The 14,277-nt window shown below is 43.0% G+C and overlaps 1 long non-coding RNA gene and 1 pseudogene across 2 annotated transcripts in view; both read left to right on the forward strand.

Moving 5' to 3' along the window:
- LOC146457220 (uncharacterized) overlaps window positions 1–14,277 on the forward strand; it is a 61,335-nt pseudogene that overhangs the window by 18,300 nt on the left and 28,758 nt on the right. Inside the window, exons 8-10 of the transcript XR_014858574.1 lie at window positions 297–434; window positions 8,076–8,309; window positions 8,933–9,079. The product of XR_014858574.1 is annotated as an uncharacterized LOC146457220 (transcript). The remainder of the gene's footprint in view (window positions 1–296; window positions 435–8,075; window positions 8,310–8,932; window positions 9,080–14,277) is intronic.
- LOC146457221 (uncharacterized) overlaps window positions 1–14,277 on the forward strand; it is a 176,522-nt gene that overhangs the window by 13,721 nt on the left and 148,524 nt on the right. The window lies entirely within an intron of this gene.

Genomic DNA, 14,277 nt, shown 5'->3' on the forward strand with positions numbered 1-14,277 from the left:
TTTTCTATGTCAGCGATCGTGATCGCTACGATCATTAAGATCGCTGGGATGGCTGGTCGCATTTTGCAGCGATCACAGCGATCGTAACGATCGTAGCGATTATATGAGAACCAGCCTTTAGGATGCATCTTAGCGTCGTTGGCTTATTCGCCCACTACAGCGTTTGAAAATCAAATTCACCAATCCTCTAGCATTAGAGTACCAAAGGTTTGGCTTAGGTGCCCTTTGTAGTCTTTAACACAATGCAAACGTCGGTATCAAATACAGCGTTTGGTATAGTTTTCGTCTTTTTCCAGCTTTGCAGGAAATGAAAAATCAAATGAGAGGAAATCTTACTTTTTGTTCTAATGGCCGTCAGTTGGAATCATCAAGCTTACAATGCAGAGGTGCTAACAACTGCCTGCAAAATTTCACTATCCAGAACTGTTCCTCAGGTAATAATATATTATTATTTTGACATCTTTAATTGCTTCGAGACAGGCAGACTAATCTAGAAAAAAGATAAAGGAGTTTTCATTCCCTTTCAGCTAATTGTTATCACCCAGCTAGTAACCCGCCACGATTAGGCTAAGCTACCTGCGGGTTGTAGTATACTTAATCTTTAATGTAATAAGGTAATTGTAATTTGCACAACATACATTAAACAACTTATGTACGAATGCGTAAAGGAATTTATTACACCCATTTTGAAATCACTGGTGATCATTGCAATCTGATTGGCTCTCAACAGTGCGATTTATTCCCAAATTGCACCATTTTTTGCTCTAAATGGCATCCTTTCTTTAGTCCATCGAAAAGGAAATGAAGTAAGAAAAATAGAATGCAATATTGACAATAAAACTCTGTGATTTCAAAATAGGTGTCATAAAGTGGTAATTGAACTTTGTGTCGTGCAATTTTTTTGTCTGAAATCATGCTTGTGATTTCAAATCGAACTCGCGCTGAGCGCTTATTCGATTTTGAAATCACGCGTATGATTTCAGACCAAATTGCACTCCACTCAGTTCAAATACCATTATGAATCAATAAATGTGAATATGAATACAGTGCATTTCTGTGGAAGCTAATCACTGACTAAAGATAAACAAAATTAAGGTTAAGTACTTCTTTTTACACCCATTTTGAAATCACTGCTGATCATTGCAATCTGATTGGCTCTCAACAGTGCGATTTATTCCCAAATTGCACCATTTTTTGCTCTAAATGGCATCCTTTCTTTAGTCCATCGAAATGGAAATGAAGTAAGAAAAATAGAATGCAATATTGACAATAAAACTCTGTGATTTCAAAATAGTTGTAATAAAGTGGTAATTGATCTTTGTGTCGTGCAATTTTTTTGTCTGCAATCATGCTTGTGATTTCAAATCAAACTGGCGCTGCGCGCTCGTTCGTTAAACTGAAATAGCCTATGTTACACACTCCACAAGCTTAAACTGTAAACGACGTTTTATTACAAGTACAAACTACGTACTGTCCGATTACATCAGCCATGAGCACATGGTTCGTCCTCGCTCTTCCCGGCATTCTTCACGGTATAGACAATCTCGCGTCACGCACCACTCACACGCGTGTCACACGCTCTACACACTGCCCCCCAAAACAAATGGACGAACGAAACGCTAGAAAAAAAAAATGACAAACTAAACTGAGAGTTAAGGTCAATGTTACATAGTCCTCTCATGGGAAGAAATCATACAACATCTCTCTTATCCATGATCTTCAAGCTTGGGTCCTGGATGACGCAACTGGTTTTCCCGGAATAGTCAGCAATAGGAAAGTGGTAAATAAGGCACCTGTGGCCAGGTCCAATAATAGAAAGGTCCATGATAGGGAACAGGTAAAGCTAGTGGCGATGTCCACGGCATCTGAACGTAGTTAACTAATGGATTGACACGCTGGTACTCCGGATTTCCTAGGGAGTTGTAAGTGAAGATCTGTGGTGGCCTACACTGACGTTGTGATCGGGTTGACACGCTCTCCTCGGTGCTGACATCAAGATCCGAAAATTCCTCGTCAACTGACTTATTTTCACTCCCGATGATGAGGTCGACATCTGTAGTGGGAACAATCTCGGCCTGGTCTAGGGGCTCATTTGGCTCCGAGCATGATGAATTTGATGATCCCGTCTCTCGTGAATATCCCACTAATCTGGTTTCTGTGAGGTCATCACTCTCGTCCTCTGAGGACAGCCCATCACTTGTCTTTGGTGGCAATGCGGCGCTCGTGATGGTTCTCCTGGCCTGATGAACAGGTTCAACTACTGAGCTTCCAAGTTCCAGCGCATCACAAGGCAAAAGTAAGTTCCTGTGGAGCACCCTCCCGCGACCACGCCCATTCTCTGGCTTGAGTCTGTAAACCGGACTATCCCCTCCCAATCTTTCAGCAACGACGTGGATGGTCTCTTCCCAGTGTGATCTCAATTTTCCAGGGCCGCCCCGTTCGGCTAAATTTCTGACCAGCACTCGGTCCCCGGGTTGAAGCACTCCGCCTGACACTCTCCTGTCATAGTAATCTTTGCTACGTCTAGCAGCCTTCTTTGCAGTCTTCTGAGCAATCTGATATGCTTCGTTCATGTCTTTCCGCCACTTGCGCACATAGGAATTATAGTCAACTCGACCATTATTGTCCTGATTGAAGTTAAATATAAGATCGATGGGTAGTCTTGGATTGCGACCAAACAGAAGATAATATGGCGCGAATCCAGTAGCCTCATGTTTGCTATAGTTATATGCATGAATCATCTTGTTAAGTGATTCGTCCCATTTGCGCTTCTTCAATTCGGGAAGGGTCCTGAGCATTGACAACAACGTGCAATTCATCCTTTCCACTTGCCCATTTCCTTGGGGGTGGTACGGCGTTGTGCGAGACTTGGAGACACCAGTTAACTTGTTTAATTGACGCAGGAGCTGATTTTCAAATCTCCACCCTGGTCCCTATGGAGGCGAGCTGGAAACCCAAACCTCGGAATGTAGTCATTGCAACGTTTTTCGGCTACAGTACGTGCTGTCTTGTTTCGAGTAGGGTAAGCCTGAGCATACCTTGTGAAGTGATCAACTACGAGTAAAATATACTCAAATCCTCTCTGGCTCTTTTCCAGGTGAAGAAAATCGATCGAGACCATTTCAAAGGGTGCTGTAGTGGTGATACTTTCCATAGGCGCCCTAACTGATGTACTTGGTTTCTTGTGCCGAATGCAGCCGCACTTGTTTGTAATGAAATAAGTGATGTCCTGTTGCATGCGGGGCCAGTAAAACCTGGACCTAGCTAAATCCAACACTCGGTCAACACCCAGGTGACCCATCTCAGTGTGTAGCTCCCGGTAAACGAGTTGTCAGAACTTTAGGGGAAGAACTAACTGTTGTCGATTCTTGGTTTTGCGCCACAGAGTTCCGTCTGCTGAAATGTGAAGATTATTCCATTCTCTTATATAACAAATTATCTCATTGTCCCTGGTCCTGCCGCCTGTCAACTTAGGGGGATATCCTTGTTGTTTGAATTGCATGATTTGTGAAATGACTGAGTCTTCCCGCTGAGCTCGCTGAATTTCTCCTGGTACCAATTGTGTAAGAGTTAAGTCGCTGACAATGGGCTCTTGGTCTGCAATACTAATATTCGCAGAGACTGCAGTTAACCACGGAATCTCTTCCGCTCTCTGGTGTGTTAGTCCCTGGATCGTTGCATCAATGGCTTCCTTGTCCATTCCAGCAGTACAGCTATCCATGTACTCTCGGGGGTCTATCGGTAGGCGAGATAGTATATCTGCATCAATGTTAGTTTCCCCAGGTCTATATTGCAGGCAAAAATTGAAGTCAGCTAGCTCTGCCACCCATCGATGTCCAACAGCAGACAGTTTCGCGGAAGTTAATATGTACGTTAAAGGGTTATTATCTGTATAGACGTCAAATGATGGAGCATAATATAAATAATCCCGAAATTTTTCAGTCACAGCCCATTTTAGAGCCAGAAACTCCAGTTTTCCCGCATGCAAGTGATAGTTTTTCTCTGCCGGGGTTAGGGTCCTTGATGCGTAACCGATAACTTTCAACTTCCTGTCCTGCTCCTGGTATAACACGGCGCCCAGGCCTTCATGAGAGGCATCCGTATGCAGTACAAATGGTTTGGAAAAATCGGGAAAAGCCATCACTGGTGGTTTTGTTACACAGTCAACTAGCAAGTTTAATCTCTCCTGGTGATCGTCTGACCAGTTGATCCTGTGGCTATTTGGTAGCTGTTGTTTTCCCCCGGCTGTAGCATTAGATTTACCACCTTGATTAGCACTCTGCGATACGGCCATAAGGTCATAGAGGGGTTTGGCGATTCGTGAGAAATCTGGAATGTACTGTCTGTAATACCCCAGGAATCCTAGTAACTTGCGGATGTCCCCCACAGTGTTTGGTTTCTCACTTTTCAACTTCTGAACTGCTTCTGTATCCTCCGGGTCCAAAGAGTAACCATCAGCTGACACGATCCTACCTAAATATCTGACCCTTTGCTGGAAGAAATTGCACTTGGATGGTTTTAATTTAATCCCATGTTCCTGAAGTCTGCGCAGTACTCGTTGAACATCTCTGACATGATCTTCAAATGATCGGCTATAAACTAGAATATCATCGAGGTATGGAATACAGATATCGTCACGTAATCCGCGCAAGCATTCCTCCATGCATCTCTCAAAGGCTGCGGGGGCATTCATGAAACCAAATGGGATCCTGTTCCATTGATATAGCCCCCAAGGGGTGACGAATGCGGTAAGGGGTCGGCTCTTGTCTGCAACAAAGCCCTGGTGATATGCCTTCCCTTGGTGGAGAACAGTAAACCACTTATTACCCCCCAGCCCATTCAGAATATCCTGTATCCGTGGGATTGGCTGGCGCTCAGGGTAAGTTTTCCTGTTAAGTTCTCGATAGTCAATACATAATCGTAAACTACCATCCTTCTTCCGAACACAAACCATGGGGGAAGAATATGCCGAGTGGGACTTGCTGATCCAGTTGCGATTGATCAAGTCTTCTATATACTCCTTCACTTCTCCGTAAAGAGGTTTTGGAATGGACACATAGTTCTTTCGCACAGGCTGGTCATCACTTAGATTGATTTCCAATTCCAAATTATCAATGCACCCAACTTCATTCTCGTCTCTGGAAAATGCATCAGCCTCTTCCTGTACATTTGACGAACAATGGATTGCTGTTCTCCTTCCAAATGGCTAAGGCCAACAGGCGGGTCCCACAATTCCTGTGCTTGTTCCTCTGATGGGGAAGCATCAACTGAATCTCCTTCCTGCATGTGCTCCTGATCTGGCGGCTTCGGAATAGGTAACACTGACTTAACCATTTGAATCTGACCTAGTTCGGTTCTTCGTTTCAGCAGGATGTCCTTATCGATGTTGTTATGTACTAAGATTGTAACCTGGCTGGATGTGCCCGGGGCTATCTTACTCAGTTCCTCAGATAATTGAAGTCCCTCCGGGAGATCGCCTTCTTCCTTTGGCTCAAATATTATCGGCAATTCTTCTGCAACAGGCCCGAGGTGGACACGACACTTAGCTCTAACTGACTGTCCCTTTGGAACCATAACATCTTTCTTGCAGACCCTGACTACAGACGTGCCAGCATCTTGAGCCCTTGTGCGAACAATATTGACAAATGTCCCCAATTTGGAATAGTGAATTGAGGGGAAAGATTGTCGAATTATATTTTCAGAAACACCTACGGGGTCTCCATTGTGTTTCTTCAAAATCTCCTCTATTACATTGAATCCAATAATGGGTAACTCCTGTTCCTGTTGTCCCACTAGCACTGGTACGGTCAGCTCATCCGAGTCCCCAGATAGCCTAAATGTCACTTCGATCCAGCCATCGAAGGGAATGTCAGTCCCATTCATAGCCTCCAAACTCAACCCCTGCCCATCTTCTAACAATTCACCAACACTTTTTAATTTTTCCAGGGGAAGGTAAGCCTCCTTCCATGCCCGCGATACCACACAAACCTGGGACCCAGTGTCCCATATTGCCTCCACCTCTATTCCTTGCATACTACATTTCACTATGCACCTCTGTCCTACCAGTTTGGTTAGTCCTGCTTGCTGTTTTGGGGTTAGATGGCAAGCGAATGTCGTGTTCAAAGGTACATTTTTAGCTTCATCTTCCTGTCGCCTTTCCAGTTCTTGTATGGCCTTACAAATGACTTTGTGCTGTGGCCAATGTTCTTCTTGGCACCCCTTGGAACAATATCTGCTGGTCTTACAAGCTGCACAACGATCGAATGATGCATGGGCACCACCCACTCTTCCACAATAAGCACACTGGCACTGGTTGTCCTGTAAGATCACACCCTGTCCCCCGGGCGTGACCTCTGTCCATTTCCCTGTAACCCTGTACTCCATTGACGAGATCGCGCCCGATATTCACGTGCATAATGGCCACTCATTCCACACTTAAAACAATGATCGCAAAACCCTTCAACCCCATTTTGTTGACAAATTCTGCATTGTGGGGGTGACCTCATAGGTTGCTGTGCAAAAGGCTGTCTAGATACTCGTGGTCGGGAGGCAACCATTTCCCTGACAGCAGCAATCTCTGCTTTCAGCTCTCTGACCTCCTTGAGTAGTGCCTGATCCAAACTGGTCACTTTCCCCCCCTCTTTGACTCGATCAGCAGCAGCCTCAGACTCTTGTACTGGATTCACCTTGGGAGTCAGTCGCGAGCCAAGTTTTTGTAATCTTTCCGTCTCGTTGCTGACACAGACATTCAGTGCTTCAAATAGCTCTTCATCAACAATGGTGTCCTTTTGTAAATGGGACTTCATATCTGACTTTATGTTTTCACTCAAAAGGCCAATGGAAAAACTATGTAAAAACATTCCATGCACTAAAGCTGGGTCATACTTTAACCCTGACTCGGATTCTTGTGATACAAACAAAACCTTCTGTTTCAAATCCAGTAGACGATAAGAAACTCTTGAGGCTTTTCGGTAACTTTTTGAACGGTTGAACTAAGCTGGTGATATAGTTCTGTTGCTGTTCTCTCTTGATAGTGAGAACGCAAGATTCGCCTCATTTTTGCAAGCGTCAAATCCGACTTTCCCTCTAAATAGCTCCTCAGACTTAAAGCAGGGTTTATGGCTTTTATCACGGCTTCTTTGATTTCATCCTCTTTGTAATCATTTCTTAATCCGTGTTCAATCTGATGCGCCAGCGATGAGAAACTTAGGCGATCTTTCTGCGAGATGTCGCCAATTTGGCCTGAAATTTTGAAGTCTCTCTTTATCTTAGAAATCAATAGGACTGGTTGTTGTTCCGTTTTTGAACCGCCTGCTTCGGAACTCTCGACTGATTCTGTTTTCACCTTGGATTCTGTCGTCTTGTCCTTCATGCCTACATACAACGCCAATTCCTTGAGTTTTGTTTCGTTCAGTTATTCGGTCTCGAGATACTTATTTAGTGCTTGAATAAACACCAGTCTTCCTTTACTTCCCGGTGCCAAAGTTATGTTTACTTGACTACAAACATCTTTCAATTTTTCTTCGCTCAAGCCACAAAACGCCACTTGCAAATTGATTTGAAGAGCCTCAAGAGTCTCCATAGTCTATCAAATCAAAACTTCTTACTCACCAACCACTGACACACAGTAAAAATTTCTCTCCGGTAAATAGAGCATCGCTTCGTGTTTTGCACAACTTCCCAGGTCAGAGGTGAAACACGGTCCAGTTATCGCCGGTTACGCTGCAAAATTAACGATCCTCGACGGTTCAACGTAGACAAAGCTCCCAACAGTCCTGGCAGGGTCGCCAATGTTACACACTCCACAAGCTTAAACTGTAAACGACGTTTTATTACAAGTACAAACTGCGTACTGTCCGATTACATCAGCCATGAGCACATGGTTTGTCCTCGCTCTTCCCGGCATTCTTCACGGTATAGACAATCTCGCGTCACGCACCACTCACACGCGTGTCACACGCTCTACACCTACAGCCTATGTTTTTAGTTGTGTTGTTTTGTTTTTGTTTTACTTTTGTTTTATTTCTCTTTATTGAAAACATTAATTCTCACCTTTTGTTTGATTTAATCATTAGAGGTCACGTGTCAAGACGAGGATTCTAACCAGTACTTTGAAGGGGCCAGGTGGTCTGTTGGTGCCTGCATGTGGTGCTCATGCATAAGCGGCAAGATTCAGTGCTCAAGAAATGTAAAGTTTGTATCATTCCGGAACCTAACTCCCAAGAGATATCGACTCGCAAGTGATCATTGCAACCAACCGGAATGCAATGTGGCAAGATATATGAAGACAAATAAAGGAGTTTGTAATGGTGAGTTACTGTTATACCAAAAAAGTTGACAATACTCATTGGAAAATGTGAATTATTTTAGCACTTAGCTTAATCTGTGACCATGATCCAAAGCTAAAAAGAACGGATCACAGTATCGGCCGAAAAAACAACAACGGAGTAATAAGCAAACATCTTACAGAAATTATGTCTCCTAGCCCTGAAACAATCTGAAAAAATCGGGGAATAAGGTTTCGTTGAAAGACGTTCATCGACTTACATTTTCAGTTTAAGAATCGTAGGAGATCAAATTGTGTTAGCTTACACAAGTATTGAAGTATTGAAGTATTTTGCTTAAATACTCTCGCTGGCTGCCCCTGATTCGTGCGTGGTTTATTAAAATCTGTTATTAACCATCTATGCCTCGCACTCCGTCGCCATCGACCAATCCGTTTAACATCTCTTTGACAACTTTTTGATGGTTTGTCTGTCACGTGACCAATTACATGACAGGACGGCTTAAATTGTGACGTCTTAATAGCTGTCTATTTAGTTGAAATAGCAAGAGAAAGGGTGTGCTAAAATGCACGTTATTGACTATTAATAATTGTACCGAAGATCTGTAAAAATCGAAACTTAACAGAGAAACGTTTGCTATGATCAAGCTTGCAGATGGAATGGTAAATTGTATTACGACGGCGATCACTGGAAAGAAAATGGCGTCGATTTTTACTGCCTCACGACCGATCAAAGAGTGAGGCCTGGCTGCTACATCGACAACACCCGAGTGACGTGCACAGGGGCGATACCAGGTTTGTGCATATATGACGGTTGGTTTTGAGTTCATTGTCAAGTATTTAGCTGTTTGGTAATCGAAAGAAACATGCTTGTTTTTAATCTAGCTCCAATTGGTTTATGAAGCCCTCTGAAGAATATAATTTTTGAACAGTGACATTAATTTCCTTACTTTTTGTTTCACTTTGTTTGTTTTGGTTTTTGTTGTTGTTGGTTTTGTTAGATTGATTGTTTTTACAGCAATTGTTGTAAATCATTTGAAAGTGTGTGATACAATACAAGAAACATGGCGGGTCAACCTCGTTCCCAGGGTCTTCTCTCTTTCTCCTTTGAGGTTGATGGCGGGCCAAGACTGCTAGAGACATTCTATAGGGAGACTTACTAAAGAAGTAACTAAGGTTCTTTGGTTCATGGGTAGGGTTGATAGGGTTTGTGGTTTTGATGTTTTCATGGTTTCTATGGTTTTGCAGTTTCACGGGTTTCGTGGTTTCACTGGTTTCATGGTTTCACGGGTTTCATGGTGTCACGGGTTTCATGGTTTCACGGTTTCACTGGTTTCACTGGTTTCATGGTATCATGGGTTTCATGTTTTCATGGTTTCCCTGGTTTCATGGTGTCACGGGTTTCGTGGTTTCACTGGTTTCACTGGTTTCACTGGTTTCATGGTGTCACGGGTTTCATGGTTACATGGTTTCACTGATTTCATGGTGTGACGGGTTTCATGGTTTCACTGTTTCATTGTGTCACGGGTTTCATGGTTTCATGGTTTAATGGTTTCACTGGTTTATTGGTTTCATGGTTTCATGGTTTCATGGTTTCATGGTTTCATGGGTTTCGTGGTTTCATGGTTTCATAGGTTTCGTGGTTTCAATGGTCTCATAGGTATCACGGTTTCAATGGTTTCATGGTTTTACTGGTTTCATGGTGTCATGGCTTTCATGGTTTCACTGGTTTCGTGGTTTCACGGGTTTCATGGTGTCACGAGTTTCATGGTGTCACGGGTTTCATGGTTTCATGGTTTCATGGTTTCACTGGTTTCATGATGTCACGGGTTTTATGGTTTCACTGTTTCATGGTGTCACGGATTTCATGGTTTCGCGAGTGTCATGGTTTAACGGGTTTCATGGTTTCATGGGTTTCGTGGTTTCATGGTTTCGTGGTTTCAATGGTTTCATGGTTTCATGATTTCATGGTTTCACTGGTTTCATGGTGTCATGGGTTTCATGATTTCATGGTTTCATGGATCGTAATTTTCGGTATGATCTAGACCCAGGGGGGGGGGGGGGTACTCCCTTATATGAACTTAACGGGGACGTGCGGCCCGATGGGGTATGGTTTTTAGGGTGTTTTGTCTTGAACGGGGTATCTATTTCATCACTTTCTGTCTTAATCAAGGTATCGCTACATGACCTAATGGCTTAAACAGATTGTGATTGCCAATGCATTAAAATACAGTAAGAAACTAGCGTATTCTTATTTCATTCTAGTCTTAAACAGGGTGTGATTTTGGGTTAAATGTCTTAGAAAGGGTCTGAAAAATTCGAATTCTGTCTCAAACGGGATAGGGAAATCGGAGAATTGTGTCTTAAACAGGGTGAGGGTTTGAACGCCCGGGCCGCACCTCCCTACCCAAGCATCTGTTGAGTACCCCCCCCCCCCCCTTCCCCGGGGATCTAGAGTAACGTTACGCATCACGCGTACGTTTATATCCTTGTACGTTTTTCAATGTTTCGCTGTTTATATTTTTAAATGAAATTCAGGGGAAAGCATTTGTTATTCACCTTTCATTTGAAGACAGAAACCGTTTCTGCATTGATTGTTTTTCTATAGTAAACGTGAGACATCTTTATCTATCTTGGCCCGCGAGGTCATAGACTGATTTAGTTGCCAAATTTTCGGTTAAACAAAACTAACCTGGAGGCACTCAGGTTAGCCTAAAAAACACTCCGGTTCGCCTAAAGAGCACTCCAATTAGCCTAAATAGCACTTAGGCTAGCTTAAATAGCTCCCCGGTTAGCTTAACGGTTAGCAGTTTATGTTGGGGTTGTTCATGCCTCGCATGTTTTGTTCATGCCTCGCACGTCTGGCTCGCATATTGTAAACACTCCTCACTGCCCGAAAACACGACCGAAAACGTAACTCGTACCAGCCGAGTACAAAAAAACAAGACCGAGAACAATAACTTGTGGCCCGAAGTCTTATCTCTCGGCCCATCGCGACCCCAAAAGGAAAAAAGAATTTGATAATGCTACCGAAACCTTAACTTGTGCCGCCTTACGGCCCGAGTAATAAAATGATTTCACCAAGTTTGTTGGACGTTTTTAGCCTTATGGTCTCTTTGGCCTCTTTCACGTTGCCACGACAACAAATTTTGCTTATCGGTTAAGTCTTTACAACTTTGTAGTAAAAGTTGTTCCTGAACAGTACAGGTGTAGCTGAAATCGAATGTCAACGATATATCATGATGGAAATGATTAAACTATTTCGATTAAGAACATTTCCCCTTAATTTTCTTGGACTATAATTGTGTTTCAGCGAATGGTAAAGAAATTGTCGAAGACGGGGATAAGATGTTGACAGAATTATCTTTTGGTGCTGATTTTAATTTTTAAATCTAAACGCTGTTTGAGTTTTAGGTATTTTTTGATTACGTAACTGGTCCAATATCACTGTTATTTAAAACTTTTGGAGATATCATTAGTTAACATTAAAAAAACCTGTGCAAAGATCTTATCCTTACGATGTCTGGTTTCCCGTCACCTCCAGATTTCGCGCGTTTCAGTTTTTTTCGCTGCTCTCTCAACGGATAACGATAAAACTAACTGCTAGTAGTCTTTTGTAATGCAAAGTGTTGTAAATTATGAAATGAATTATTATTATTATTATTATTATGAATTATGAAACAATGAAATAACCAGAGCGAACAAGGAACAGAGGAGATCAGGCCGAAAGGACCTGTTATGTCTTTCCCTACTGCACCCACCCATTGGAATCTTGACGGTAAAAGACCGAATATGATGATTAGTAGAATTGTGCAAAGCTCAAAAAACAGCGCAAAAATCGTATCCGTGCAATGTCTGATTTCCAAAATATGACAGTAAAAAAACTTCCTTACAGAACACCCGTGGGACCACAAAACCATTGAAACTGTAACACCAGTAAAACCACGAAAGGATAGAAACCGTAAAACCACGAAACCATTGAAACCAAGAAAAAGGTGAAATAATAATAATAATAATAATAATAATAATAATAATAATAATAAAAACCAGTGAAACCATGGAACTTTGAAACCCGTGAAATCACGAAAACCATGAAACCACTAAAAAAAATGAAAGCAATAATCCCTTGAAGCTATGAAACCCCTGAAACCGCAAAACCCATGAAACCATGAAACCAGTGAAACCGCGTAACCCGTGAAGCCATGAAACCCTTATAACCACGAAACCACTGAAACCACGAGACCCACGAAACCATGAAACCATGAAACCCGTGACACCATGAAACTTGTGACACCATGAAACCCGTGAAACCATAAAACCCATGAAACCATGAAACCACGAAACCCGTGAAACCACGAAACCCGTGAAACCATAAAACCCGTGAAACCACGAAACCCGTGAAACTGTAAAACCCCTGAAACCACGAAACCTGGTTTTTATACCGCCGACGATTGGCTCAGTTGGTAGAGCACCGGACTACCGTGCGGGAGGTCGCGGGTTCAAACACCGGCCGGACCACCACTCAGGTTTTGAAATAACCGAGGAGAAAGTGCTGCCTTTGCTCTGATATCTGCAAATGGTTAGACTTTCTAGTCTTCTCGGATAAGGACGATAAACAGTAGGACCCGTCTCACAATACTTTCATGTTCATAACCTTGTGGGACGTTAGAGGACCCACACACTAATCGAAAAGAGTAGGGCATGGAGTTCCCGGTGTGCTGGTCTGGTCTTTGTGTGTGCAATAGTTGGTGGTTAGTTTGCAAGGAACTGCAAAAGTTCTGTTTCTTTCCCCCGTCACACTTAGTGACAAATTTGACTAAATCAAACCACGAAACCGTGAAACCATGAAACCCGTGAAACCACGAAATCCGTTAAACAATGAAACCATGAAACCAGTGAAACCACGAAACCCATGAAACAATTGAAACCATGAAACCCGTGAAAGCACGACACCCGTGAAACCATGAAACCATGAAACACGTGAAACCACGAAACCATTGAAACTATGAAACCCCTCAAACCACGAAACCCATGAAATCAGGAAACCCGTGAAACCACGAAACCCGTGAAACCATGAATCCATGAAACCCGTGACACCATGAAACCTGTGACACCATGAAACCCGTGAAACCATAAAACCCGTTAAACCATGAAACCATAAAACCCGTGAAACCATGAAGCCCCTGAAACGACGAAACCCATGAAACCATGAAACTAGTGAAACCACGAAACCCGTGAAACCATGAAGCCCCTGAAACCACGAAACCCATCAAACCATGAAACCAGTGAAACCACGAAACCCGTGAAACCATGAAGCTCCTGAAACCATGAAGCCCCTGAAACCACGAAACCCATCAAACCATGAAACCAGTGAAACCACGAAACCCGTGAAACCATGAGGCTCCTGAAACCATGAAGCCCCTGAAACCACGAAACCCATCAAACCATGAAACCAGTGAAACCACGAAACCCGTGAAACCATGAAGCCCCTGAAACCATAAAACCCTTGAGACCACGAAACCCGTGAAATCATGAGACCCGTAAAACAATGAAACCCATGAAACCATTGAAACCACAAAACCACTGAAACCACGAAACCCGTGAAACCATGAAACCATGAAACTCGTGAAACCACGAAACCCGTGAAACCATGAAACCATGAAACCCGTGAAACCATGAAACCATTGAAACCACGAAACCCGTGAAACCATGAAACCATGAAACCCGTGAAACCATTAAACCATGAAGCCCATGAAACCATGAAACCGTGAAACCATGAAACCCGTACGTGACACCATGAAACCCGTGAAACCATGAAACCAGTGAAACCACGAAACCCGTGAAACTACGAAACCATAGAAACCATGAAACCATTAAAACCACAAACTCTATCAACCTTACCCATGAACCAAAGAATCTTACTTCCTTAGTAAGCATACTATAAATTAGCATATCCTAATTAGCATACATTCGTGCTCCGTAACACCAAGTTG

Source organism: Pavona decussata, unplaced genomic scaffold (assembly GCF_977016875.1).
Source record: "Pavona decussata unplaced genomic scaffold, jaPavDecu1.1 SCAFFOLD_245, whole genome shotgun sequence".
NCBI classification, from domain to species: Eukaryota; Metazoa; Cnidaria; class Anthozoa; order Scleractinia; family Agariciidae; genus Pavona; species Pavona decussata.